We start from the raw sequence: 27,652 nt of genomic DNA on the forward strand, positions 1-27,652 counted from the left end.
TTCGGTTCCATCTCTGACACCGGAGGCGTCGTTCCATACCGTTTTTGCTTCCCACATGTGTAGGAGTTTCCTGTCGACTGTTTTCGGTGCGTCGTCCCCCTCTAGGGTAATGGTAGCGCATTTAACGTGGTGCATGAGGGTTTCTGCCCGATCGTCGATATTTTCAATATTTTCGTCCATGTTTGCAGATTCCCTAATTTGTCTGAATTTCTCCCATTCGATTGCGCTGATGATCTTTTCTCGTCTTACTTTGACTCCCGGTTTAAGCGTTATTTCGAGGACGTAATGATCGCTTCCAAAGTTGAGCTCTGTGTTCTTCCACCTAAGCTCCTCTATGTTTTTGGTGAATGTTAAGTCTGGGGTTGTGTCTTTGCTCACACTGTTTCCCACCCTGGTCGAACAGCCAGAGTCTGTCTGCAGGGTGAGGTTTAATTCGTGAAAATCTTCCCATAACTGCTTGCCCTTCGGATCTTGCCTATTATATCCCCACTCTTGGTGGCAGGCGTTGAAGTCTCCTACAATTAGCAGGGGGTTAGCTCCGGCTGCCTTCATTACTTTGCGAAATAATGGCTTGAACCTAACTTTGCGCTGCTGAGCAGAGCTATATATGTTTAGGACGAAAATACTGGGTTCCTTCTTCCTGCCCGTGTTGATTTCAACGAAAACCGCCTCAATGTCGCGAGAACTAATTTCATGTTCGATCACCGCTACGTTCCTTTTGACGAATGTAGTGACCTGGGATTTTTCTCCCCGTCCACTAGCAAACGCTTGATATCCTGATAATTTAATTACTCCTTTGCCAGTTTCCTGTAGAGCTACGGCTAGAGGCTTTTCAACTATTTGCTCGAGATGTTGCACTAACGCTCGCTTGCGCGGGAATCCTCGGCAGTTCCACTGCCATACCGTCGAATTAATCTTTGGTTGCGTTTTGCCCATGTTGGAATTAGTCAAGTATCTCTTCTCTCACTGTTTGCCTTTCTGCCATAGCAGCAAGAGCCGCGTTTGTTTGTTTAGATTGTTGCTGAATTCGGTTTAGGGCGCCTATGATGTTGGTCGTGCCTGTCTCGAGCCGCTCGAGTCTCGCCCCGTATTTGGCGTCTAGTCTACGCTCTATTGCCGCCAGCGGATCCGTTTCCCCGCCTCTTCGTTTCTGCGGGGGAGGTGTCCTGCACTGTTCAGTGATCATTGCATCCTCCTCCGTGTCTGACGCCGCGGGTGGTGTTAGCACCTTTGGCGTCGCAGGTGGAGGTGTCGGTTTGGCTACTTGTTTTGCGGGGGGAGCCTGTGGAGGCGGGGGAGCCCCGGAATTTGGCTGTGATTTGGATTGGTGGAGGTCCTGGGTGAGTTTCTTAATTATCTCCCTCAGTTCCTCAACTCCCTTTCTTAACTTTTCTATTTCTTTATCTTTTTCTTTGTTTTCCTCATCTTTAGCTTGGGGAACCCCACTGCTGAAACTCACGGTCTTACTGTCCCCGCTCGGGCTTCGCTTTTGGGTGGCCGACGGGTTCCTTGGGTCCCTGGAGTTAGCCGTGACTCTGGATTTGGACCCCGACCTGGACTTGGATCCGGACCGCTCCCTGCTGCTGTGCTACGAAGATGACGAAGCGGGCAGTGGCGCGGGGCGGAGCGCTCGTGCCAGGCCCACTGGCCATTAAAGCATATTTCATCATCATGTCACCACGTCGTTCTGTTTTTGTTGTGTCGCCGTATTCCATTGCTTGCCATGCCACCAAGTAACAATATTGTGGCAGGCTAGCCCCCGCCGCAAGTGGCAGTGACCTACCAGTCCCAGCCCATAGGGCCAGGAGCAACCACCAACCGTGATACAAATGTTGTGTCTCTAGGAAGAAAGCAAAGAAAATGCACGGGCCTGCTACTGGCTCTGTAGCTGAGACACCTCCGCTGCCTCTTGCGGACATATATTATGGTGAGGCTACCAAAAAAAAAAAACATAAAATAATGTGCCTCTGCCAGAAGAGAGAAAGTAGAGAACAAAGAAAACGAAGAGGGAGAGAAAGACAAGCGCCGCAACAGCCATCGTCCACCACCTAAGCGGTGGCGGGTGCAATGACGGCCTACAATTTTGATTGATAAACTTTATTGGGGGAAATTGGGGTTAGGGGTAGTGGGTTAGGAAAGAACAGTAGTCGGCAGTCCTCTGTCCTTGAGTCCGTTGGCCTCAGCAGCGGCTCTGGCCCGCCGCACCAGCATGTGCTAATGCTTTGCGTCCGAGTCGGCTAGAAGGTTCTCCCACTGCTCATGACTAAGGCTATCTATTTTAGGCATTATGGGGCTTGCCCTACATGCCCATGTTGTGTGGTATAGTGTAGCAGTGTCTCCGCACCAGACACATTCGCTTTTGTATTGTGTTGGCCATATCTTGTGGTGCAGGGCTCTGTTTGGATATGTGTTTGTTTGTAGGCTCCTAAGTGTAGTGGGGAAGGGTGGCTGTTCCTGGCCCTATTGGGACTGGTAGGTCAACGCTGCTTGCTGCGGGGGCTAGCCTGCTAACCCTATTTTTATCTGTTGTAGGTCGCATCCGCTGCTACCATATTTTTATGTGTTGTAGGCCGTATCGACGAAGCGGATACGGCCTACAAAAGATAAAAATATGGTACCAGGCTAGCCCCGTAGAGCCAGGAACAGCCACCCTTCACCACCTCCCTCCCCGTGATATGTTGTTGTTGTTGTTGTTGCTGTTGTTGTTGTGGCTCTAGGAAGAAGGAAAAGAAAATGCACGGGTCTGCTACTGGCTCTGTAGCTAAGCCACCTCTGCTGCCTCGTGCGGACAGAAGAGAGAAAGTAGAGAAGAAAGAAAAATTAGAGGGAGAGAAAGATTGATTGATTGAATGTCCTTTATTGAATGAGAAGGCTCATGGCCATGGATGGGGGTAAAGGGGATTAGACAGAATCTGCATTCTTTAGGTCATCACACAAATCATATTGCTCTAACCAGGCCACTAAGGGAGCCATACTTGACAAATATCATCTGTGTGTTAGCATCAGTTTCTAGAAGGGAACGGTAGTTCAGGCGGTAGGGTTTGATCTCGGAGCGTCCACTAGAAAAAGCAGGGCAATCCCAGAGTAGATGAGTGTCACCCGTTAATAATTATGAGGGGTTATCATTAACGATGCGCCCTTAACGGTGTGCACACTCCCAGACACCCTTAGAGTGAGTGGGGGTAGCTGTTCCGGTCGCAAAGGAGATGCCCTCGACTTGCGTGGCAAGCTCAGCCGGAATTCAACTACCTTGTAGTGACAGAAGGGGGTGGTCGTTTGCTGCCCAGCGGTCGCCGGTTCAAACCAGAGTAAGGATCGGAGTCAGAAGTAACAAACAAAACACAATTTATGCACAGCAAGAGACGATACAAAGGAATACACAAGATCACTTGAAATACAACAGACGAGAGGTTCACAGAATACAAACGCTAAGCATGCAACTACAGAATGATTGAATAACACAGGCTTTACAACAGATCAAACACGAGAAAGTTACATAAACAAACACCAAATTGTTCACCGGGCACTGTTGCAGTCCGACGCCTCAAGAGTCACGATGTGGCCGCCATACGAGACGAGCGCCACTCCCTTGAAAGTCCGTGGGCTTGCCAGCAGCGGGTGATCACCGGGAGTCCAGCTGAAGCACAGGCGAGCACGTCGCAAAACACTGACGAACTGACTGACTGGCTGACTCAACAGGTGGCGCGGTCGCTTTAAGTAGGGCGCACCGCGTCTGTTTGTTAACACGCGCCAAAGCTAGCGCGCCCTCACACTTAGCTTCGCTGGTTATAGCGCTCTCTCTTCCTCCCGTCGAGCCGCGCGTCGCCATTGGCCAGGTCCCATAGAAGATGCTGGAATTTTCTGGCTGATTCCAGTCCGATGAACCACCGTCCTCCCCGGGCAATGGGAAAGAGGGTGACGGCAACGCGTACAAAGCTACGCGCTCTCCCGCGCGGGGAAGGGGGCTTTTTTCTACATGCTTTCCACGCGACGCCGCGCGGGCCACGCGCCGTGCCGACTTGATGAAAATGTGCGCCGATTTCGTGACAATGAGATATGCCGCCGCGCATTAGAGTCGTACAATGGGGGCACGTAATCATTTCCTCTGTATACTGACGCCAGCGGGCCATAATACGCAGCGTGTAAGCCGCATGAACGATGAGCTTATTCAAAAGGACTTCTTCACTTCGGGAGAGGTGGGTTTTTTGCGTAAAACGTGGGTCGGTGTGACCACCTGCATGCGATGCTGACTGATGCTACGAAGACTGGTCCGAGTATAGTGCATAAAGACGCGCGTCGCAACAGCCGTCGTCCACCGCCTAAGCGGTGGCCGGTGCAATTACGGCCTACAACAGATAAAATTTCGGTGGCAGACTAGCTCCTGTCCCAAGCGGCGTTGCCCTACCAATCCCAGCCTCGTAGGGCCAGGAACAGCCACCCTTCACCACCTCATCGGTCACCCTAATGACTTGCTGTGGAGCCTTGGATTCATGATGTTGAAACGGATTCGCCAGCCAAAACACAAGCGCAACGAGAAAGGGGAAAAAAGGACTGCTATCATGCTATATGTGCACGGTTTTAGCCATGCGTTAAAGAAAGTAGTGGGGCGGGCCGGCGTGAGCTTGATCTGTAATGCGCCAAACAAATTATCCAGGTTGTGCGTAATGATGAACAAAGGCCCTACAGATACCATCCGCTGCAAGACAAAACACAAAGACAAATTTTTTCCTTGGGACACTGATGCAGTCTATGAGGTGCCACTTTCTTGCGGGGAGACGTATATTGGACAAACCGGAAGGTGCATCAACATTCGTTTAACGGAGCATGTCGGGAACATTGACAATGGCTACGGCAGCAAGCTAACCGCACACGTGACAAATTGCGAATGCAATCCTAATTTCAAAAGATGCAAGAGATTGAAGCATTATGATCTACAACTCATGCGTGAGATTTATGAGGCTTACATGATTCAGGATAACAGTGATAAATGTGTAAGCACCCCATCATTGACGCCAACAAAAAAAGAAAAAGCTATCTGGACCAGCAACGACGATAAGGAGTGACAAGAGGACGGTTTCATGGCTTCGTTTTCAACGCCTTTTTGTCTATTTATTGCAAACATACAATAAATTTTCTTCAGTTGTTGAGGCGCTGTGTGTTGTCTTACTCCTTGTGTCCTGTAGAAAGTGCGCTCTTTTTTAGTGATCATGTACCAACTGGCCCGACTACTCTCCTTGAGTGCTAGAGCGCCTTGGTATGTCAATGATCTAATTAAAATGCGATGAACTTTATTCTGTCAACCAAACATTATAAGAAAATGAGCAGAACTGGAAATTCACGTGCGTGTATTGCATTCACTAGAACAAACTGAGAACACACGCAGATGGCTTACTGCACTAACGAGAAATGCTGTAAACGTTAAATTATCAAGATTTGATAAAGGAAAAAAAAGGAGCCATTCATATTAAAAGACTAGAGTGTAGCTTAAAATGCAGAAATCTCCTATACTTATTTACGCATTTTAGAGACACACGCTCTCCTTGTGGAATTCTGACCAGTTTGCGAACTGCCGTCTAAAATCCCTGAACCCTGACCTGAAGCTCCGGCTTCCACCTGGCCTACCCCGATGTGAAGAAATTTTTCTGTGCCGCCTGTGGATTGGTGTAGCATTTACAAACTCTTACTCTTTTGTAATAGGTATGGTAAATAGCCCTGTATGTACAAACTGCGGGTGCGACGAGACTATAGGCCACATTCTTTGGGAGTGCCCCATATACAGCGAGGAAAGGCAGTGTCTCTGCCGTGTGCTGGAGCGTCTAGATGGACGCCCACTGACTGAAATTAAGATCCTAGGTCCCTGGCCACGGCGATCGTCTGCGGTGAAGGCCTCCCAGGCACTGCTCCGCTTTATGAAAAGCACAGGACTGATCGAAAGGCTATGATTTTTTATATTACGTGATATGACTGTGACCTGATGTCATGTGACATGTCTGTAATGTGACTGTACTGTCTTCACCCATCCCTCTCTCACGCACAACTTTTATACCCACCTACCCCTCTCCCCAGGGCAGGGTAGCAAACCGGTTCCCCTACCGGTTACCTCCCTGCCTTTCCTCCTCAGCTCCCTCCTCCTCAGAGATACATGTGGCAAAGTTTGAACTGCATGTTAACATTTGCACGAGAAAAATAAAAGCACGAGCAAGAGTAAGCATATATAAAAACACACGATGATCATACAAAAATGTTGCATGTAGATATAGTGCCGTGTTCGATATAAAGAAAAATGAGATAAACCTCAAACAGTACAAAATAACTGACAGGAATTTAAAAAGCACACTCGAATGTGAATCTAGAATGACTAGACTAGGAAGGAGAAAGCACGGAAACGTGGCCAGACCTTACTGCCACATGACTGATTGAAGAGAAAAACTTAGATATAGATTGAAATCCGCATACGATTTTGCCAGAAAAAACAAATCACAAGTGATATATATATATGAGACGAAAAAAAAAGAAGAAAGCGCTTAGGAAAGGTATGCACGGAAACAAACACAGCGATTTGTCTACCCGCACTACTACGAATTGCTGCTCCTCTCATTTTCGGCGCCGCTCATCGAACTAGACACTTAAAGCTGTATGTTGAAACGAATGAACACAGCTTTTGTAATCTATGTGGCCTATGCCTGCAGTAGATGTGCACACAGAACAAATCTGACCATTTCTTCTGACACGCAATAGTGGAGGGTTGCAACACACATGACCGCAATATTCTAGAATCAACACAGGCATCATTTATTTTTTATAACCGTCTAAAAGCGGGGCGACATTTGCACGAGCAGCACTCTGCTCGAAAAAAAAAAAGACTTTCCTGTTTTAATGCAGCTACAATTCTTGATTAATACAAATTACCATTATGCGACCATTATGCTGGCCAACATCATTTTCTATTTGGCAGGAACAGCTCGCACGTGGTTCCAAAATCCCGAACAAGAGCTTGTGACGTGGGAAATCTGTAAGCAAAAGCTTCAGGACTTGTTCGGGAAGCCCATGTGTCGGGCTCTCACAGCCAAAACAGAACTTTCTTCTCGCACCCAATCCCCCACGGAGTCCTACCTCGCCTACATTCAAGACGTGCTTGCGTTGTGTCGCAAGGTCAACAGCTCAATGACGGAAAATGACAAGGTAGGCCATATCCTCAAGGGTATCGCGGATGATGCGTTTAACATCATGGTCTGCACGGGTTGCCCCACCGTCGGTGCTTGAAGTCTGCCGAAGATTCGAGCAGGCTAAACAACAACGTCCCGTACATCGCTTTGAGCGCCTTTCAAACACGGCAGTCGCATCATCCTGCGATGATCTGACCCTTTTGCAACAGTCTTCTCATCCCACGAATATGATTCGGATCGTCTGGAGAGAACTCGAGGCCTTAGTTCTTACACCACTCATGTCTTAGCAGGGTAGATGTGTAGGCCAGTTGGTGAGACATAAGGAAAATAAAACCGCAGCAGACACAGGACGGAGGGTGGAGACAACACACCGCCCTGTGTGTGCCTGCCGACAAGTTACGTAATTGCAAGCATAGCTTCAGTTATCACCCATATATACAACCTCGCCCTAACCACAGGCCTATTTCCGAAGTTAATGCAACAGTCAAGTTATTGTTGTCTACAAAAAGGGAGACAAAAATAATATTGTTACGCGCTTTGTACGCACGGGGGGTTTAGTTACAGGGATCGGTACAAAGAGGAATGCGGCGAAGCGTACAAACGTTCCTCTGCCCTCGCTCGTTCTTCTTCTTCACCGATCTATCCGACCGCTCTTCTTCTTCTTCCGTCGACGTTCTACGAAGGCGCGTGACATTTCCCTCCTCGCAGACGAAGCCCGTCGGGTGAGTTAGAGACCCTCTGGAATGAAATCGCTTGAGGCGGGCTACATGCACCACCTGCGACTGCCGTGACCGTCGACCATTCGCCGTTATGCGTGCTATGACGTAATTCAGGTCATTGATGCGTTCTAACACAACAAACGGTCCGGTGTAGTGTGACAGCAGTTTTTGACAAAGACCACGCTTACAGAGAGAGGTGTCCACAACCACACATAGTCACCAGGAGCATAGGAAACTTGTTGGTGTCGGGCGTCGTAGCGGTTCTTAGAACGTTCTTGTGAAGATAAAATTCGAACTCTGGCCAGCTGGCGGGCTTCTTCGGCTCTGCAGAGTGTGGTAGCAAGAGAAGGTTCGTCATGAATGAAAAATGGCAGTATGGTGTCGAGGGCACAGCGAGGCGTGCGAGCATAGAGAAGGTAGAAGGGACTGTAGCCTGTTGCGCTGTGTTATATGCATGCGTAATGAACGGTAGAACGCCATCCCAGTCCTTATGGTCTGCAGCGACGTACATAGCCAACATGGTGGTAAGCGCCCTATTAGTTCGTTCTACCACACCGTTCGTTTTTGGATTGTTATTCCGAGACGCCGAGAAGACAAGACTTTATTCGGACAGCAACACGAACATACAAGCAACAAGGATTCAGTGGCTTCGGTTTATAAAGGAAGCCTGGGTGCAACCGAGGCATGCTATTGGCTAGCGCTACGGTCGCACACGTGAACCATGACTGCGTACATCAGATAGCGGCACACAGTAACCAAGCGGCACACAGTAGCAAGACAGCAGCAAGCTTGATAAGCGTTGCGCCGATATAACAATTCCCCTCCAACAAAATCAGAATCTATCATACGTCAGACGATCCGGCTTCCGCTTGTCACGAGCGCTGCGCCTTGGTAGCACACGTAACCCAGCATCAGTTTGTTCCGACGTTGAGGCACTTTGGGCGTGACTTGCGAGTGGAACACAATCACTCTGATCCAACACTGGCTGGCTCGAGGCAGCTGTAGGAGACCGTTCACTTTCGAGCAAGTCACTTGCAAGGGGCAAATCTGTATCACTTTCGTTCACAACAGCTGGCTTCACAAAAGAACGTCGCAAGTGATCAGCATGCACAAATCGCGTCTGTCCGTCTACAACCACAAGGTATGTCATTGCCGATTTCACATCCACGACCCTGCCTGGACGCCACTTCACCTGTTCCCCACGCACTGAACGCACAAACACACTATCACCAACAACAAATGATCGAGGTGAACTCCTTCGCTTGTTTGCACTGCGAACATTCCTCTCAGATCTGGCATTTATTGCATCTTGCAGATTCGGTTTCAACAAAGATAACCTTGTGCGCAACTTCCTCCTCAAGAACAGTTCATCTGGCGATTGGCCGGTGAATGTGTGCGGCGTTGTTCTGTAAGCGAACAGAAAGTTATCTATCCTGTGCTGCAGTGATCCAGAACTTTTGTTCTTCTGGTCTTCCAGCAATTGCTTCAACAGCGACTGTTTTACTGTTTGGACAGCACGTTCTGCCGAGCCGTTCGACTGAGGATGATATGGCGGAGTAAGCGTGTGCTTGACCCCGTTTGTCAAAAGAAACTCCTCGAATTCTTTTGCACGAAACTGCGGCCCGTTATCTGTGACTACCTCTATCGGCAGGCCATGACTTGCGAACAACGAGCGCACCGTTTCAATCGTGCTTTGCGCCGTCGTTGACGTCATGATTTTTATTTCCAACCATTTGGAATAGGAATCTACAGCTAGAAGAAACATCTTTTTTTCCTTTTCAGCAAAGTCTAGATGTACCCTCTCCCAACTGCTTGTGCACCACTTCCAAGATGAAAGCGGCGCTAGTGGCCCCATGGATTTGGTGCTTTGACAAATTTCACACTGCTTCACTGCTCGTGCGAGGCAGTTGTCTATCTGTGGCCACCAAACCATTGACCTCGCAAGTGCTTTCATCTTTGTGACACCGATGTGTTGTTCATGTAACAAGCACATAACTTCACTTTGAAGCGACTGTGGTACGACGACTCTGTTGTTCCACACCAAACAGCCGCAATCGACTGAAAGCTCAAACCGCCTAACGAAGAAAGGCTGATAAAGTGTGTCCACAGCACGCGGCCATCCGTGCCGTACCATTTCACGAACAGTACTAAGAACTGGATCTTTCACAGTTTCCCGCTCGATATCTTTCGCAGTTAAGGGAAGTTTACTAACGGGCGAAAAATAAAATATTTCTTCTGCCTCGTCACCGGCTTCAGGCAGTGGAAGGCGTGATAAGCCATCTGCATTGGCTATCTTTGTTCCTGTTCTGTGCAAAATGCGAAAGTTGTAGTTTGCAAGGAAAATTCCCCAGCGATGCACGCGAGCTGCCGCGACTGCATTTGTGTGGTGCTTTGCCTCGAAAATAGCGGTGAGCGACTGGTGATCGGTGATCACGTTGAACTTACGCCCATACAGATATTTATGAAATTTCTTTACTGCAAAAACAACAGCAAGAGCTTCTTTTTCCACCTGCGCGTAATTACGCTCGGCAGAAGTCATTGATCGAGATGCGAACGCAATCGGTCGCTCTACGCCCTCAATCACGTGCGACAGCACCGCGCCTAAGCCGTAAGCAGAAGCGCCACATGTCAGCTGTATTTCTTTCTTTACATCATACAGTTCCAAAACCATGTCTTCACTGATCAAATTTTTACACCGTCTGAAACATGCGTCACACTGGCTCGACCACTTCCATGTGCTGCCTTTGCGCAACAGTTGATGAAGAGGTTCTAGCAAAATAACGGCTTTAGGGGCTAGTTGGTGCATCATCGTATTATTTATCATCGTATGGATTTACAAGACAGTATAGATTTTGTGACTGTCATGTTTGGTTGATGTTTTCGGGCTGAGAGGAAGAAAGTGTCAATATTCCCTTGGGAAAGAAGAGGAAGAATAGAAGAAGAGGAAGAAGAAATTGGTCACCGCCATGTTTGGACAAGGTTAAGGTCTGCGAGGAAGTGAGTGCCTTTTCCCCCTAGGCAAAGAAGAGGAAAATGAGAAGAAGAGGAAGTTGAGACGTGCCTGAGTGTAGAAGAGGAAGTCTTTTCCGGTTCTTACAGTTGGTAGTGTGCGCGTGTGGTGTGTATCTTTTCCTGTGTTTGTGTTTGTTTGCGCCACATATCTGAATACGAAGGTTCTAGCAAGTTTGCTAGGTCAGGCAAAAATTTGGCGTAGTAGTTTACTAGACCCAAAAATGCCTTTAGTTGAGTCACGTTAGTTGGTTGAGGCGCTTCTCGAATCGCCTTTACTTTTTCTGGTGTTGGGTGTACGCCATGCTTGTCTAGCTCATGTCCCAAGTAACAAACATTTTCTTAGAAAAATTTGCATTTCCCTGGGTTTACCCGGATGCCGTGTTTACTGAGCGTTTGTAGCACTTGCTCGGAACGGTGATAGCACTCCGTCATGTCTTTACCTGCTATTAACACATCGTCCAGGTAACAGGCAGTTCCAGGTATGTTTCGTAACACCTGGTCCATCACGGCCTGAAACATTGCAGGGGCGCTTGCCACTCCGTATGGCAGTCGCCGGATCCTGAACAGTCCCATGTGCGTGTTCACCGTCAGCAATTCTTGTGCCTGCTCATCTAGCTCAAGCTGCAGGTAAGCCTTAGACAAATCCAGTAAAGTGAACACGGTCCCTCCAACCAATGACGCGAATATGTCCTCTGGCAGAGACAGTTGATAGTGGTCGAGTTCAATACCCTGATTTACAGTCACTCTGTAATCCCCACATATCCTAATCTGCTTTTCTGCTTTCTTTGGGACGATCACTAGCGGTGTAGCCCACGCACTGTGCCTCACTCTGTACACCACACCAGCCTTCTCAAGTTCAAGCAATTCATTCTCCACCTGTTCGCGCAATGCATATGGTACTGGTCTCGCCTTACAAAAAACTGGCTGCGCATCGTTTTTCATTTTGATGCTACCAGTGAATCCCTGAATAGAACCATAACCTGGCTCAAACACATCACTGTACAGCCGTTTTAACTTGTTCTCGGCTTCCGCTGCTACCATCTTCCTGCCATCCTGCACGTTATCAACGTCACGTTGCAACTGCTGAACAGCATTGTGCAAGTCAACTTTTAGTGCCGTTATCCAATCGCGACCTAAAAGCGTCGGCATGCGAGCTCCATTTTCTTGCTTTGCTATTATCAGAGTCAGATCGTAGCTTCGGTTCTGATAAGACACCTTGACGTTTGCTACGCCTTTCACTTTGAGTGAAGTACCGTTATACACGCCTAGACGTATGTCGTCTTTCGAACATGGACAGTTTGGAAAATTTTCATCAAAGTCTCTTTCAGACATTATTGTCACAGCGGCTCCCGTGTCTAATTCCATCGGTATCTTCTTGCCATTTACTTTTACTTTAAGCACAATAGGCGGTGAGCCGTGAACTTCGTTCGTCGTACACACTGTAAGCAAGTCAGTTTCCGCCAAGGGCTCCTCAACTTTGTGCACCACCTTTGTTTTGCACATTTTTGCTACATGACCCGGCTTCGAGCATTTGAAACACATACTTTTGAGGAAAGGACAACTCACAGGCGTATGCAGTCCGCCGCATCTATGACAGACGCGAACAGTGCCTTTCCCACGTTGCTTCCTTGGGCCGTTTTGCGGGGCACGCTGCTCGTTGCTAGGGGCCTCCTCCTTTGTCGCGTGTCGCTGGCCTTGCGGGGTGGAATCCCGATGCCAGCAGATGTCCGCCGGACTGGTGGTTGACCCCTCAGGTAGCATTTCTCTGGTGTCTTTCTGAGCAGTCTCCAAGGCGGTAGCAATTTTGCAAACTCGCTCCCAGATGACTTCATCATCAGACAGGGCAAGAAGACGGCATCGGATAGAATCCGCTCGCATTCCAGAAATCAGTCGTTCCCGGAGCTCTTCTTCCAAAAAACTTCCAAACGAGCACGTGGCAGCCAGTCTCTTCAGCTCGACAATGAACTGTGCCAGGCTTTCGTGCGACTCTTGCTTTCGCTGGTAGAAGTGATACCGTTCGGTAACCACTGACCGCTTTGGTGCATAGTGCTGTCGGAGAACATCTGTAGCTTCTTCGTACTTGAAATCCGTGGGCTTCTTCGGCAGCAGAAGGCTACGCAGAGTCACATAAGCTTTTTCACCAAGGACAGTTTAGAAGACTTGCAGCTTCTTACTTGTGTCTATTCCGTTGGCTGTTGCGTACAGGTCAAACCTTTCCACGTAGATGTCGAAATTGCCAGAGTCCGGGCAAAACTCGCCCAACGATCCCAGAGTGGTGTTCATTGAAAATTGAAAATTGAATTGAAAAAAAAATTTATTTCCAGTAACATACAGGAAATGGGCCTCGGGCGAAAAGCTACAGCGATAGCTTGAGAGATGCCCGAGGCCCAGTAATGGCAGAGCAACAGGACGTGTGACGTTAAGGCGAAGATATACATATATAACATGAAAATTTTGAAGCACAGAAAGAGCACATATATACAAATGAAACAGCAAGTTAAAAAACAGCACAGTAAATTAACGACCCTCAATAGTGTAACAGCATGCACGAAATATGGCAGAACGTAATGAAAATGAAGTGACTATTCTTGTAATAATGTTTAAGGCAAGGAACGGAAAGTACAGAGAGACAGTGCGGAATTGATAAAATATAGCTTAAAGTCCTTAATTGATGCGGTAAAAATGTTTGGGTTGTGTATGCTATAATGATTTAATATGCATGGTAAAGTAAAACGAAGGCTCTGGTTACCGTATAACGTCCTCGTTCGAGGAACGTCCCATATTTGTTTACTTCTGGTGTGAAAGGGTTTCTCGTAAGGCTTAAGTCCAGATATATTCTTCAAGAAGTCAGTTAAGCATTGAGGTGACAATTTAAGGCAGTGAAGTAGACGATACTCAAACATGGCATGCACACGATGAATCCTATATTTCGGAAATAATGTTTCTCTATGGGCAGTGTAGCATGCACCAGCGATCAGTCTAATTGCCTTCTTTTGGAGACCGGGTATGATGTTTAGATTTGTTTTGGATGTTGTACCCCAAACGAGGTGACAGTAGTTTATGTGAGATTGAATTAAAGCGTGATAAATAAGGAGCTTATGCTTTGAGGAAAATTCGTTGGGCAGTCTCGAAAGAAAACCAACAGATCTAGTGAGCTTGCTATCAATATACATTATATGGTCAGACCACCTCATGCGAGAGTTGAATACAATACCGAGTGATTTGAACTTGTCTACAATTTCAATAATGTTATTTTCTAGATGCAGAGTACTGTTTACTGTAATATCCTTGCTAAGGGGACGAAAAAAGACTGCTTTGGTCTTGTTAGAGTTAACTACCAAACCATTAGCTGTGGACCATTTGTGGAGAGCACAAAGAACCAGATTTGCACTATTGATTAGTTCATCGGCAGAAGATCCTCTAAGAAAAAAACTTGTGTCGTCAGCGTACTGAATACAACTTGTATGATAAGCTATGCTCGGAATGTCGTTAGCATATACATTAAAGAGGAACGGTCCAAGGAGGCTACCTTGCGGGACACCACATTCAATGAGAAGGGAGCTAGACTTATGATTATCGACCGAAACGACCTGCTGGCGCATGTTTAAATAAGAACGAAAGAGTTGGAGGGAAAGACCACGGACACCACAGCTTTCAAGTTTACAGAGTAGTATTTCATGATTAAGAAGGTCGAAAGCTTAGGTAAATTCGATAAAATACCAAGGGTCAAACTTTTAGCTTCGATATTATTTAAAATAATTTCCTTTTGCAAGAGTAAAGCAGATTCCGTGGACTTGCCCTTTCGAAATCCAAACTGACTGGCATTTATTAAGGCATGTTTAGAGAAGAACCCATCGATTCTCTTGAGCATTACTTTTTCAAGAGCCTTTGAAAAAACAGGGAGAATAGAAATTGGTCTATAGTTGGTCATCTTATTTCTATCGCCTCCTTTGAAAATAACAGTTACGTTTGCATATTTCATTCGTGCAGGAAAAATTCCTGATGTTCCCGCTTGCCCTGATCACTGATGTTTCCGCTTGCCGTGGCGTCGTCGTCGTTTCTTCAGGAGGCTTGGTCACTGCCTCTTTCTGAACGATCCCATCCTCGTCGCCATGTTATTCCGAGACGCCGAGAAGGCAAGACTTTATTCGGACAGCAACACGAACATACAAGCAACAAGGATTCAGTGGCTTCGGTTTATAAAGGAAGCCTGGGTGCAACCGAGGCATGCTATTGGCTAGCGCTACGGTCGCACACGCGAACCATGACTGCGTACATCAGATAGCGGCACGCAGTAACCAAGCGGCACACAGTAGCAAGACAGCAGCAAGCCCGATCGTCCTCCTTCTAAAAGGGGGCGCACCGAGACCACCATGTTCTTCTCAAAGAACATAAACAACTTTCCTCGTTTCCACGTGGTCCACAGTGACCACGAGGAAATCACTGCACGACTTGTGTCCCCATTTGTTGTTTCTCGAACGTTGACTGAGGCCATTGGCCAGGGCTGTAAGATAAAGATACTTGGAAACGGTGACCTGCTACTAGAATTAATATACAATCATCAGTATCAGAAGCTAAGTGCAGTCGAATCATTTGGAGAAATACCGGTACAGATTAGCCCGCACCGATCACTAAACACCACCCGAGGAGTCATCTCTGATGATGACCTTAGGTACGTGAGTGAACAAGAACTTCTTGAAGGCCTGAAGGAACAAAATGTCACAGATGTTTACCGGATAAAGATCAGGCGAGATAACAAAGAGATAGAAACAAAGCACATTGTACTCACCTTTGCTGCAAGCACTTTCCCAGAATCTGTCGAAGTAGGCTACACAAAGATAAAACTGAGGCCCTACATCCCTAACCCACGCCGTTGCTTCAAATGTCAGAAATATGGCCATGGCTCTCAGAGTTGCCGTGGCAAACTCACATGTGCAAAGTGTGCCTCGCACGAACACCCTACAGATAACTGCGAAGAACAGCTGCTTCTCTGTTCAAACTGTGAAGGTAACCACCCAGCTTATTCACGCTCATGCCCATACTGGAAAAAAGAAAAAGAAATAATTACACTGAAAGTCACCGAAAACATATCTTACGGAGAGGCACAAAAGCGGCTTTCTCTTCCTCAAAAGCCACACTACTCCGTTGTGACGCAGCAGGGCGCGGCATCACAGCGGTCGTGGGCACCTGCCCAGGAAGCACACAGTTCTTCCAGGGCAGTGCCACCTGCGCCCTCGGTGGAGTCAGCTAGCGCTACTCCACCACCACCCGCAAAGCTGGCTGCGCGGACCCCCAGGTCAGCCGGCCCAAAGGCCTCGACCCATGAGTCGAGGCCTAAAACTGACAATCCTGTGCTTTCTGCACAGTCGTCCACCGCATCTGAAGATGCGATGGACACAACTTCTTCACCCCAGCTGCCTAGGCGGCAAAGCTCACTGGAGCGGAAAAGAAGGGGAAAAGTCCCAATAACAGGTCCCAAGGACCTACAAACCTAAGTTTAAACTTGTCCCCTAAATAACTTTTAATTATGGCGCTCCTCATTTATTGGAACTGCCGAGGACTCTTTAAAAATTTAGATGATATATATGAAATTCTTGCGGACTATCAACCAAACATACTTTGTCTGCAAGAAACCCATTTAAAACCAGCAGACTCAAATTTCCTTAAGCAATATAATGTATTCAGGAACGATAGGCAAGGCAGCTCTCACTCCTCTGGTGGCGTTGCCATTGTAACACAAAAATCAATCCCCTCTCGAAACATCTCACTCAACACAGACTTAGAGGCAGTGGCAATCAGAAGCTTAGTTTATGCTAAAATAACAACGGTATGTTCCCTGTATATTGCTCCAACTTATAAGCTAAGTAGCGAAAGTTTTGAAAAATTGATTGATCAACTTCCGGAACCTTGGTTGCTGGTCGGAGACTTTAATGCTCACCACCCATTATGGGGATGTACAAGAACGGACTCCCGAGGCGTTCTAATCGAAAAATTCTTATTGTCCTCGGGATCATGCTTACTAAACACGAAACAGCCAACTTACTACAATATAGCACATAACTCTTACACATCCATAGATCTAGCCATTGGCTCCTCGATGTTCCTGGCAGCTACAGAGTGGACTGTCATTAACAATCCATACGGAAGTGACCATTTTCCGATCTTAATAAAATATACTGGGAACGGAAATGAAAATGTGTCGAATCCCAGAAAATTCAAAGAAAATGCAGCCAACTAGAAGATGTTCAGGGAACACTCATCACTGCCTTGTTCATCCATTAGTGGTCTAGATGTAGATGAAACTCAGCGCTTGATCACACTGCACATTATAGAAGCTGCAGAAAAATGCATCCCACAAACGTCAAGTAAGCCACGAAACAAACGAAGACCCTGGTGGAATGCAGAATGTAAGACTGCTCGCGAAGCTCAGAACAAGGCATGGTCGAACTTGCGAAGACACCCCACAGCTGAAAACTTAATTGCCTTTAGGCGAGCAAAGGCAAATGGCAGGCGTGTTCGACGCATCTCCAAGCGAGAAAGCTGGTCATCATTCCTTTCTTCTGTGAACTCTTATTCTGATGCTAACAAAGTTCACAACAGGATAAGAGCACTTAAAGGATATAACACAATCCCAACGCCCCTTGTCAGCACCAGTGGTGACTCTCTTGAACATCAAGCAGACACACTAGGGCAACACTTCGAATACGTATACAGCTCAGCGCACTATACAGATTCTTTTTTGCGGCACAAGGTAACTGAGGAGAGGAAGCCTATATGTGATAAAAGACCGTGCACAGGAGGGTATAATAGCCCTTTCACCATGCAGGAGCTGAAGATTGCACTTGGCACATGTGGGAACACAGCACCAGGTCCTGACAGGATCACATATGGAATGCTCAGGCATCTGCATGTGAACACTCTTGAAACCCTACTCTCCCTGTATAATAAAGTATGGGCCACAGAACGCTTTCCTAAAGCATGGAAGGAAGCGATCATCATCCCAATATTAAAACCCGGAAAAGAACCCACACTTGCTGCTAGTTATCGGCCTATCGCACTAACCAGCTGTCTATGCAAGCTTTTTGAGAAAATGGTAAATCGTCGCCTTCTTCATTTCCTTGAATACAATGGTCTTCTTCATCAAAACCAAGCTGGTTTTAGAGCTGGGCGATCAACAGCTGATCAGCTCATTGCCTTTGAGTCTTATGCAAGGGATGCTTTTGTACATAAACAACATTGTTTATCTGTCTTTTTCGATCTTGAAAAAGCATATGATACCACTTGGCGCTATGGTATCATCCGCGACCTCTTCTCTTTGGCATCACAGGAAACATGTTGAACACAATTCGAAGTTACTTGTCTGAACGGACCTTCAAATTTCGTGTTGGCAATGCATACTCAAAGCAGTACATTCAGGAAAATGGTGTCCCTCAAGGTGGTGTTCTCAGTTGCACACTTTTCGTAGTCAAAATGAACTCTTTAAAAAGCGTGCTGCCAAAAACTATTTCTTGTTCTGTATATGTTGATGACGTCCAGATAAGCTTCAAATCTTGCAACTTGGCCATCTGTGAACGACATATTCAGCTAGGTGTAAACAAATTGTCCAGGTGGGCTGATGACAATGGGTTTAAATTTAACTCTGGAAAGAGTGTTTGTGTACTTTTCTCTAAGCAGCGTGGCATCAGGCCTGACCTCAACATTACACTGAATGGTCAGAGCCTTGCCTTTAAAAAAGAACATAAATTTCTTGGCGTAGTTGTTGCGAAAAACTTTCCTTCATTCCCCACATAAAACAGTTGCGACTTAAGTGTCTCAAAGCAATGAATTTGCTAAAAATTCTCTCTCACCGGTCATGGGGCACAGACCGCGACTGCCTTCTGAACCTTCTGAATAGTGTAGTTCTATCACGCATTGACTATTGCTCGATGGTTTATGGGTCAGCATCATCTTCTGCGCTAAAATTGCTCGATCCCGTGCACCACCTCGGCCTTCGCCTCGCTACGGGCGCTTTCCGAACTAGCCCAATTGCTAGCCTCTATGTCGAGGCGAACCGATGGTCACTGCAACGAAGGAGACAATTTACTTCTCTAACTTATGCTATGAAGGTACTATGCCAACTGGACCATCCATGTCGTCGGCTCCTGCTTGACAAAACTGGCACAGCACTTTTCTCAAAAAAAAAAAAAAACATCTCTAACACCACCATATCCAATCAGAGTTGCCACGCATATTGAATATCTGAATGTTTCGGTTACCAGTCTTCATACAACTTCCATAAAAGACCTAATTGCTCCTTGGAAAATGCACGGTGTTAATTGTGACCTGTCGTTTCTTGAAGTGGGCAAACATGCATCCCCTATTGCCATACAGCAGCACTTCATGTCACTTCAGGAGAAGTACACTTGTGATGAATATTACACTGATGCTTCGAAGTCTGCTCAAGTCTCCTGTGCAGCACATGGACCACAGTTTTCACAGTCAAAAACCCTGAACAGACATACTAGTATATTTACCGCTGAATGCCATGGTATCCTTTTAGCTGTGAGACACATTACAGAAAATAAAATACAGACATCAGTCATCTACATAGACTCCCTCAGTGTTTTAACGTCCCTATCCTTTTGGAAATTGCATAATAAGATCCCAGGACTGAACTCTCTTTATAACACCCTTATGTTTGCGCATGAACTAGAAATTAAAATTACACTGTGTTGGGTGCCAGGCCACCGCTGTATACCGGGTAATGAGGCAGCTGATAGGCTAGCTGCGTCAGCTGCCCTTCGAAATGGCACAGACATTGATAAGATAACTTATCATGACCTCAAATCACACATAAAAAACATGATTCGACAACAATGGCAAGAGGAATGGGACGCAGCATCAGAAAATAAACTACACACAATAAAGCCAAGGATAGGCAGATACACCACAGCAAAACAAGACAGATTTAAAGAAGTAGCCCTGTGCAGGCTGAGAATTGGTCACACATACATGACTCATACATATCTTTTAACCAACTCTCCTGCACCGCACTGCTCGAGATGTGGTGATCGGCTCACTGTCATTCATGTTTTAATCATATGTGTACAACTGGAACAAGAAAGAAGACGTCATTTTCCCTCCTTGTTCACTCATCAAATACCTGCACACCCATCCACTTTTATTGGCGACAACCCAATGTTTCCTTTAAAACAGGTGCTTAAATTTTTATCGCAAGTTGGCTTTTTACATGAAATTTCTTATCGACGTAGGTCTCAGCCCGCTCCTCTTTGAGAGGACGGATGAGATCCTTTAAAACATCTACTTATACATTGCACATCCATTATATATCGCAAATGAATTTTAGACCCTATACACCATTGTTTTTAGCAATTTTACAGAGCGAATACATTTTTAGGCCCTATACACCACTGTTTTTTATTCCTTCATGAAAAATTACAACTATTCCATTATATAAACTTGAGTACACCGTTAACCTTGAGTCTGGCGCTCTTTGGCCTGAGTCGCCCTTGCTCCATTAAAATCCATCATCATCATCATCTTTTTCTTTATTGGTAAAATATGCTTTCAAATTGCGTAAAATAAATTTACAAAGTGTAATTTTTGGGCTAATGTATCTTTAAAGATAAAAATCACATTATATAAAAAATAACAGTTAGGACCTGCCAAAATCCCCCATCCTCCCCCCCCCCCCCCAATAAAAAAATATAGAGAGCGATGGATTAGCTCTTACTTTTATAATGGAAGCACATCCCTCCCATTGTTTTTAACTTAGGCTTTCTTAATGCAGATATGGCCACCGGTCATGCCTCGCCACGGCCTCAAAGAACTTCTCAAGAAGAAAAACAGCAGTTCAGGTGTCCAGAGTGTGATTACACTGCAAATTCTGAGGCTGACTTGAAGCTTCACGAAAGGACGAACGTTGGTGAGCACCCTGTTCAGCAACGATTTCCCCCTGGTAGCCTAAATCGATGCCTAAACGTGGCAGCGTTTTTGTATTCTTTTATTCTGATTGCAGATTTCTATTTTAAAGACTATAGCAGGTACCTCGGTAAGGTCTGTGCAGGTAAGGTTGTGCAGCAAGCAGGTGTTGTCTACTATACGTTATAGAGCTTAGTGACTGGACAAAAAAAAAAAAATAAAATTAACTAGTCAAATTTCTGAATTTATATAATTTTGCAGAATTAAATGTTCCCAACATCAAAAGTCAGACGTTTATTTAATTTTTTTTATTTGGCTATCTGGCCTGAAATATCAAATGTCAGAATATGCATCTGAAATCTTTTTTGAGTTGGATTTCATGCATTGCACATTTATAGAATACTGTCGCTGTTCAGACTATTGCCACCAAAACTATATTAACTTCTCCTACATCCTCAAATACATAACGTATGCAAATGTATTTTATGCATTAGAAATTCGGAACCATTTTATAAATTTGCAAGGCATAAAAGGCAACTCAGCATCTTTTAGATGCTTGTTTTTTTCCCCATCTATATCTAGAGGCACGTTGCTGAATAAGACAACTTTAACAAGGGGGCTCACTTTTGATACTGACAGTCTTGAATTTTGTACTACACTTTTGCTTATTAAAATAAAAAAAAATAAAATTTAGATTATTTATTTTGAGTACTAATCTAATCATTAAGCCCCATAATATGCTGTCGCGCCCAGTGCGAGTTACAAAGTGTCCAAAGGGAACCAGCTAAAATTCTCATTTTATAAATAATTTTACTTTCACATGTTGCATCCGACAATTAGAATTCACTAAACAGCCTCTGTTGTATGCTGCAATAGCCAAGTGCATTATTTTGAGCACTTCGGGGCTTACGAGGGTTAAGAACTTATTGCAGCTCTGTATCTTATCATTGCATCTGTATCTGTATCATTGCATGTATCTTTCATAGTTGTAGAATACTTCACTGTATCAGGTTGGCTTTAGTACGTCTTTGGTGAGCCTTTTAAGGTGGAAGCCATGAGTGGCGTCCCCAGAAAGGGTGCTCAAGATGTGTGTGCGAGATTCCACGGGATATCGGTGGCGAGGTTCTTGTATATAGTGACCAAGTTGTAGTTAGGGATAATGATAGTAAGGAGAAAGAGTGAATCTCTCTCTCTCTCTCTTCTCCTCTTTCTTTCCTCCCCTCTCTCTAGCAATCCTCCCCTCGCTTTCCTCCTCCTCTCCTCTCCCTCTCCTGCTTCCTCTCCACAAATGGAGCAACGCTCTTTCTTTTTTCTCTGCTCTTTCTCTCTCTCTCTCTCTCGAGGAATCAGCAGCTTTCCAAGGATCGCAGCAGGGCAAACAAAATGTTTTCACCTCGCTGCAAGGAAGGCGACTTAAGTGCGCTGCTGAAAGTTTCTTAACTTCATTCCTCTCCTGTGTACTGACACTGTGACTCCAATAAATTGCTGCCTTGCTAATTTGTTGGGATAACGTAGCCCTGAAAATAAAATGTCACTTTGGGTTGCCCTGCTGTGCTACTTCTTTTTCTGGTAACTTGATTTAAACTTTAAAATTTGTATAGTTGCTGTTGCTCATTAATGATATAAAATCTGCCTATTATTGCATATAATGCAATATAATTGTGCATATAATGTGGCATGAAGCCGTTGTTATCGCAAATCATAACCTAATTCTCCACAGCTGCTATAGGCTGCTTTGTTTTGCTTTTCCATCATATTTGTGCTCTATTCTGTTGTCATGCTTTGGTTATTTACTTATGCCTTGATAGCTTTCTCATTAGTGACTCTTGTGAGCACAGCAAAGAAAGCAAACTGTCTTCTGGCAGTCACAGATGAAACGTTCTAACTTACCTCTTTAATATCGTACATATATATTATTTCACACCTCCCAGAGATGTTAGGCTTGTGTTCAGAACGGTCGATTTGCATATGCTGGGGAGCTCCATACACTAGATATATTTGGCGCGAAAAGGAAACAGAATTGTAAATTATGATGCTTAACACCTCGAAGCAACATATGGGTTATGAGGGCTGCCATAGTGAAGGATTGATTACCTGGAGGTCTTAAGCTTGCACTGACACAGGCGCCTTTTGCTTCCATCAGGATAGGTTCGCACCCAAAGCCCCCATATGGCAAGCAAACATTGATAGATAATGCTTGAAGAGGTAACTTGTTAATAACTGGTAGTGTTTTGAAAAGATGCTGGGAACAGTTAGTACAACGCATTGCTGCATGCTGCTGAAACAAATCTATGAATAGGATGAACACTCGGCTAGTTAGCCTCACTGTCTGTGTAAAGCGCGGTATTTATTTATTATTTATTCCATAATGCAGACATTGCTCAGGTCCAAGCAGGGTGGTGAAATACAACAATATTATAAATAAAGAATGCATCGGTCAAATTAATTCCAACCTGCTATAGTTGGGGGAAAAAGACTAAAACTTCAATACATCCGTCCGTGTAAACTAAGACGAGTTAGAGAATTCGGATGATGCTGTCGAGTAAGCAATCAATCAATCAATCAATCAATCAATCAATCAATCAATCAATCAATCAATCAATCAATCAATCAATCAATCAGCCGTTTGACAGAGGTCCTGCCGCCTTTTTTCACATTGGCATAGCATCAGACAAGCGGCAATAAATTCTGCGCTATATATTATAGCACAAAAAAAGATAACGCACCTTGGAAAAGAAGCAAAAAGTACCAACACAAAAATACATTCAGCGTCATCACACAAACTTGTTCAAAAAAATCTCTTAAAAGTATTTGGATGTTGGAAAGGGTCAAACATTTCTTTGTTTAATTTATTTAATAGCACTGGTAGCGTATAAGATATAGATGTTTCGGAGCAATATGCTCTAGGTGTAGGAACTAATCACATTTCTTTATTTCTAGCTTGTGAAATATGGGTGTTTTTTACAAGTTCTGTCAAATTACTAACATGATTTTCATCGCTCCGCGAAGCACTTTTGATGCTCTTAAAAGTCTGTATTCGTGTAAAGCGCTTTGAAAGAAAAGTGCTTTGAAAACATGACCACAAAACTTTTGACAGAATCCACTATCTCCACAGGATCGCGGTTTAAACGTACATTGAGTGGCTTAAACAACACCTTACCTCTCGGCAAGTACAACCTATTTTAGTCTTTTTAGAATTAGTCTTCAGAAAATCTGCTTTTGCCCATGTATTTAATGCATCAATTGTTCTACTTGCTTTTGCTTCAATATTATCTTCTGATTTCCCGGATATGAACACTGAAGTATCATCGGCGTAAGATACAAATGTACTATCAGGTTGACAATGCACAATATTATTTAGATAAATTAAATATAAAAACGGACCCAATATGCTTCCCTGGGAGACTCCTGTACAGATATTCTGTACTGAAGACAAGGAACTTTTAAAGTCTATGTTCTATGGGAGAGGTATGATTCCATTAAATCTAGTGCTTTCCCACGGATACCGTAGGTTTCCATTTTAGGTAAGAAAATTTTGTGACTTGCAACTAGTTCCTTATTTTGAAATTTATCTATTGTTCTTTTTGTGTAAGTAGCGCTGTTTCTGTAGATCGAAGGGTCAAATGCTAAATTTTCATTACAAAGTGCGGAAAGTAATCGCAGTCGTGTTTCCTTTTATGTTTAAGAAGTTCATTGCCATTATCACGAATTATTTGTGAGGGAGAGTCCTATCCAGAGAATTTCGAATAAATAAATCGTACAGCTTTTCCCTCTACCTTTTCGGGACATTTAATATTTTTTTGTAGTAAACGGGTCCCAAATAACGCATGCATATTCTAGTTTAGGTCTAAGTAAGGAATTATAGGCATGCAAATTTACGTTCATACTGTTTCCAAGTTTATTTGGAGTCGACGTTTCGGCAGGAGCCCTGCCTTTCTCAAGTCTTGAGAAAGGCAGGGTTCCTGCCGAAACGTCGACTCCAAATAAACTTGGAAACAGTTTGAAGCAATTTTTCACTTGTATGTAACCTCTAGCAACCAAGTACGTCTATTTACTTATATATAAGTATATATATATAAGTATATGTATATATTTATATATGTATATATGTGTATATATGTGATATATATATACATATATGTGATATATATATATATATATATATATATGAAGGAAAGAAGCCAACAGTCGGCGAGGCCAAGGAAAGCATTGGGGATTGTACTTTGTCTTTTTTTATTTTTACTTTGGTAATCACATAAATTAGTAAGGTAATCTGTCTAGGGGAACAATAAACACAAAGTAGAAGAAAAAACAACGTGCCGATGGTGGGGACCAAACCCACGACCTCCGAATATCGCGTCCGGTGCTCTTCCAACTGCGCTATATCGGCCGCTGTCCCACCTGCTACTTTCTTGGGTATTAATGTTTTCTGTATACGAACCTTGAGAGTGTTCACCAGCGCCGCCCTCAACTTAGCGGTGGACGTGGAACGTCCTGTGTTACCGCCAGCGTCACGTAGAACGTGATTAAGAGTGAGGGCGAAAGCTGTGCTAGAACCCTCTTACGCTACCTATGGCTTCAAGACTGCCAGAACCGAGACCCCCGTAGGCTACAAGCAGATAAATGGAGGGGAAATTAGGGTACTCGTTATAGTAAAAGAAGGAAAGAAGCCAACAGTCGGCGAGACCAAGGAAAGCATTGGGGATTGTACTTTAAGTCTTTTTTTTTTATTTTTACTTCGGTAATCACATAAATTAGTAATGTAATCTGTCTAGGGGAAAGGTAAACACAAAGTAGATGGAAAAACAACGTGCCGATGGTGGGGACCGAACCAATGGGGACAGCGGCCGATGTAGCTCAGTTGGAAGAGCACCGGATGCGATATTCGGAGGTTTTGGGTTCGGTCCCCACCAACGGCACGTTGTTTTTCCTTCTACTTTGTGTTTGTCTTTCCCCTAGACAGATTACATTACTAATTTATGTAAAAGACATAAAGTACAATCCCCAATGCTTTCCTTGGTCTCGCCGACTGTTGGCTTCTTTCCTTCATTTATTATAACGAGTACCCTCATTTCCCCTCAATGTGTATATATATATATATATATATATATATATATATATATATATATATATATAATGAAGCGTACACTTCGCTCTATAGTTTTTTAAAGCGGCCTAGTATGTTAAATGTTCTCGCATCCTATATATATAATATATATATATATATATATATATATATATATATATATATATATATATATATATATATATATATATATTATATATATATATATATTATATATATAGAATGTTATATAATATATATATATATATATATATATAATTTACGCGAGGCCAAAGAACATATATTATCAATGTGTATATTCCATGATAAATTGTTAGCAATTGTGAAACGCAAGTACTTATAATTGATTTGTTCCTGCAAAGGCGATGAACCTAACGTGTAAATAAAGGATAATGGAGCTTTTTGACGAGAAAAGCGAATAAAGATCGTTTTTTTTTTTTTTTCTGTTTTGAGCAGCATTCCCCAGATTTCGCACCAATCAAAAATGCCAGCAAGAGAACCATTTAAATCGATTTGATCATTTGATAACGTGATTTCTTGAAAAACACACAATCGTCCGCAGACAAACCGATTTTTACAGTGGAATTAATTTCATGCTAATGCCATTTATGTAAATTAAAAAAAAAGCAATGGCCCTACGACACTTCCTTGAGGGGCTCCTGATGTGACCGGTAGAGAGCCAGATAGTTGCTCATTAATTGTTGCGAACTGGCGGCGATTTGTAAAAGAGCTCGTTATACATGCAATCAAAATTTCTGGAAGCTTAAGATGCCGCACTTTTAGGATTAGTTTGTCATGTGGAACACTATCGAAGGCTTTGCTGAAATCAAGAAAAGGAGCATCAGTTTGACCATTTTATCGAGGCGAGTTAATGTATTATGGCGACTAGTTCTGTAACTGTCAAATAGCCTTTTCTGAATCCGTGTTGAAGATGAAATAGTATTGAGTGTTTATCCAGAAATTCATTAATCTGATTGGCAATAATATGTTCAGTTAGCTTAAAACATGAGGATGTCAGTGATATTGGACGATAATTTTCTAACATTGAATGGTCGCCCTTCTTGAACACGGGCACAACTCTGGCTATCTTCCAGTATCCGGTAATTTTCCAGCGAATTATGATGCACGAAATATAATAACAAGGAACTTCGCAATGGATCCAGCGTATTGTTTCAAAAATATGTTTTCAAGGTAGTCAGGACAACATGAAGATTTATTTTCAAGTTTAATAGCACCGAAACTATGCCAGGGTGTGAAATAAAATTTGCTTCAGATGGGTGAAACATTTTTTCATTGGGTGAACAAATGCCAGAATTAGAAAATACACTATAAAAATAACACCTTAAATATCCCGGCGATCGCTAATATTGCACCATCAATGCAAATCTGGGATACTGGTTTCTTTTTTTCGCTCATATGATTCCAGCATTTTTCGGGCTGTTCAAAATAAAGTTTCGGAATACTGTATTGAAGTAGCGTTCCTTCGAGGTCCTACTGCACGCGCAAGTTTTTCTTTAATTTCAATAACATGATCGAGTTGTAGGGGTTTTTCTTTAACCTTTTTATCTTGTGGGTCATATGAATGTCACGTGTCATCGAGGAATTTTATTTGCGAATCAGTTTGCATTTATCAAGCACAAACTTATCAATACAGAACTTACAAATGTCTTTAAAACGGCGCGAAAATGTTGTCACGTCACTGTCGTTAAAGTCTGTAAGGCAGGTTTCCATATGTTCAATTATGGCTG

The 27,652-nt window shown here is 44.1% G+C and overlaps 1 pseudogene; it reads right to left on the bottom strand.

Annotated features, from left to right (window-relative positions):
• Positions 1–8,707: 8,707 nt before the first annotated feature.
• On the bottom strand, positions 8,708–13,180 carry LOC146180197 (uncharacterized; annotated as a pseudogene).
• Between the last annotated feature and the right edge of the window lie 14,472 nt (positions 13,181–27,652).

Source organism: Amblyomma maculatum, chromosome 9 (assembly GCF_055883805.1).
Source record: "Amblyomma maculatum isolate TAMU_Amacu chromosome 9, ASM5588380v1, whole genome shotgun sequence".
NCBI classification, from domain to species: Eukaryota; Metazoa; Arthropoda; class Arachnida; order Ixodida; family Ixodidae; genus Amblyomma; species Amblyomma maculatum.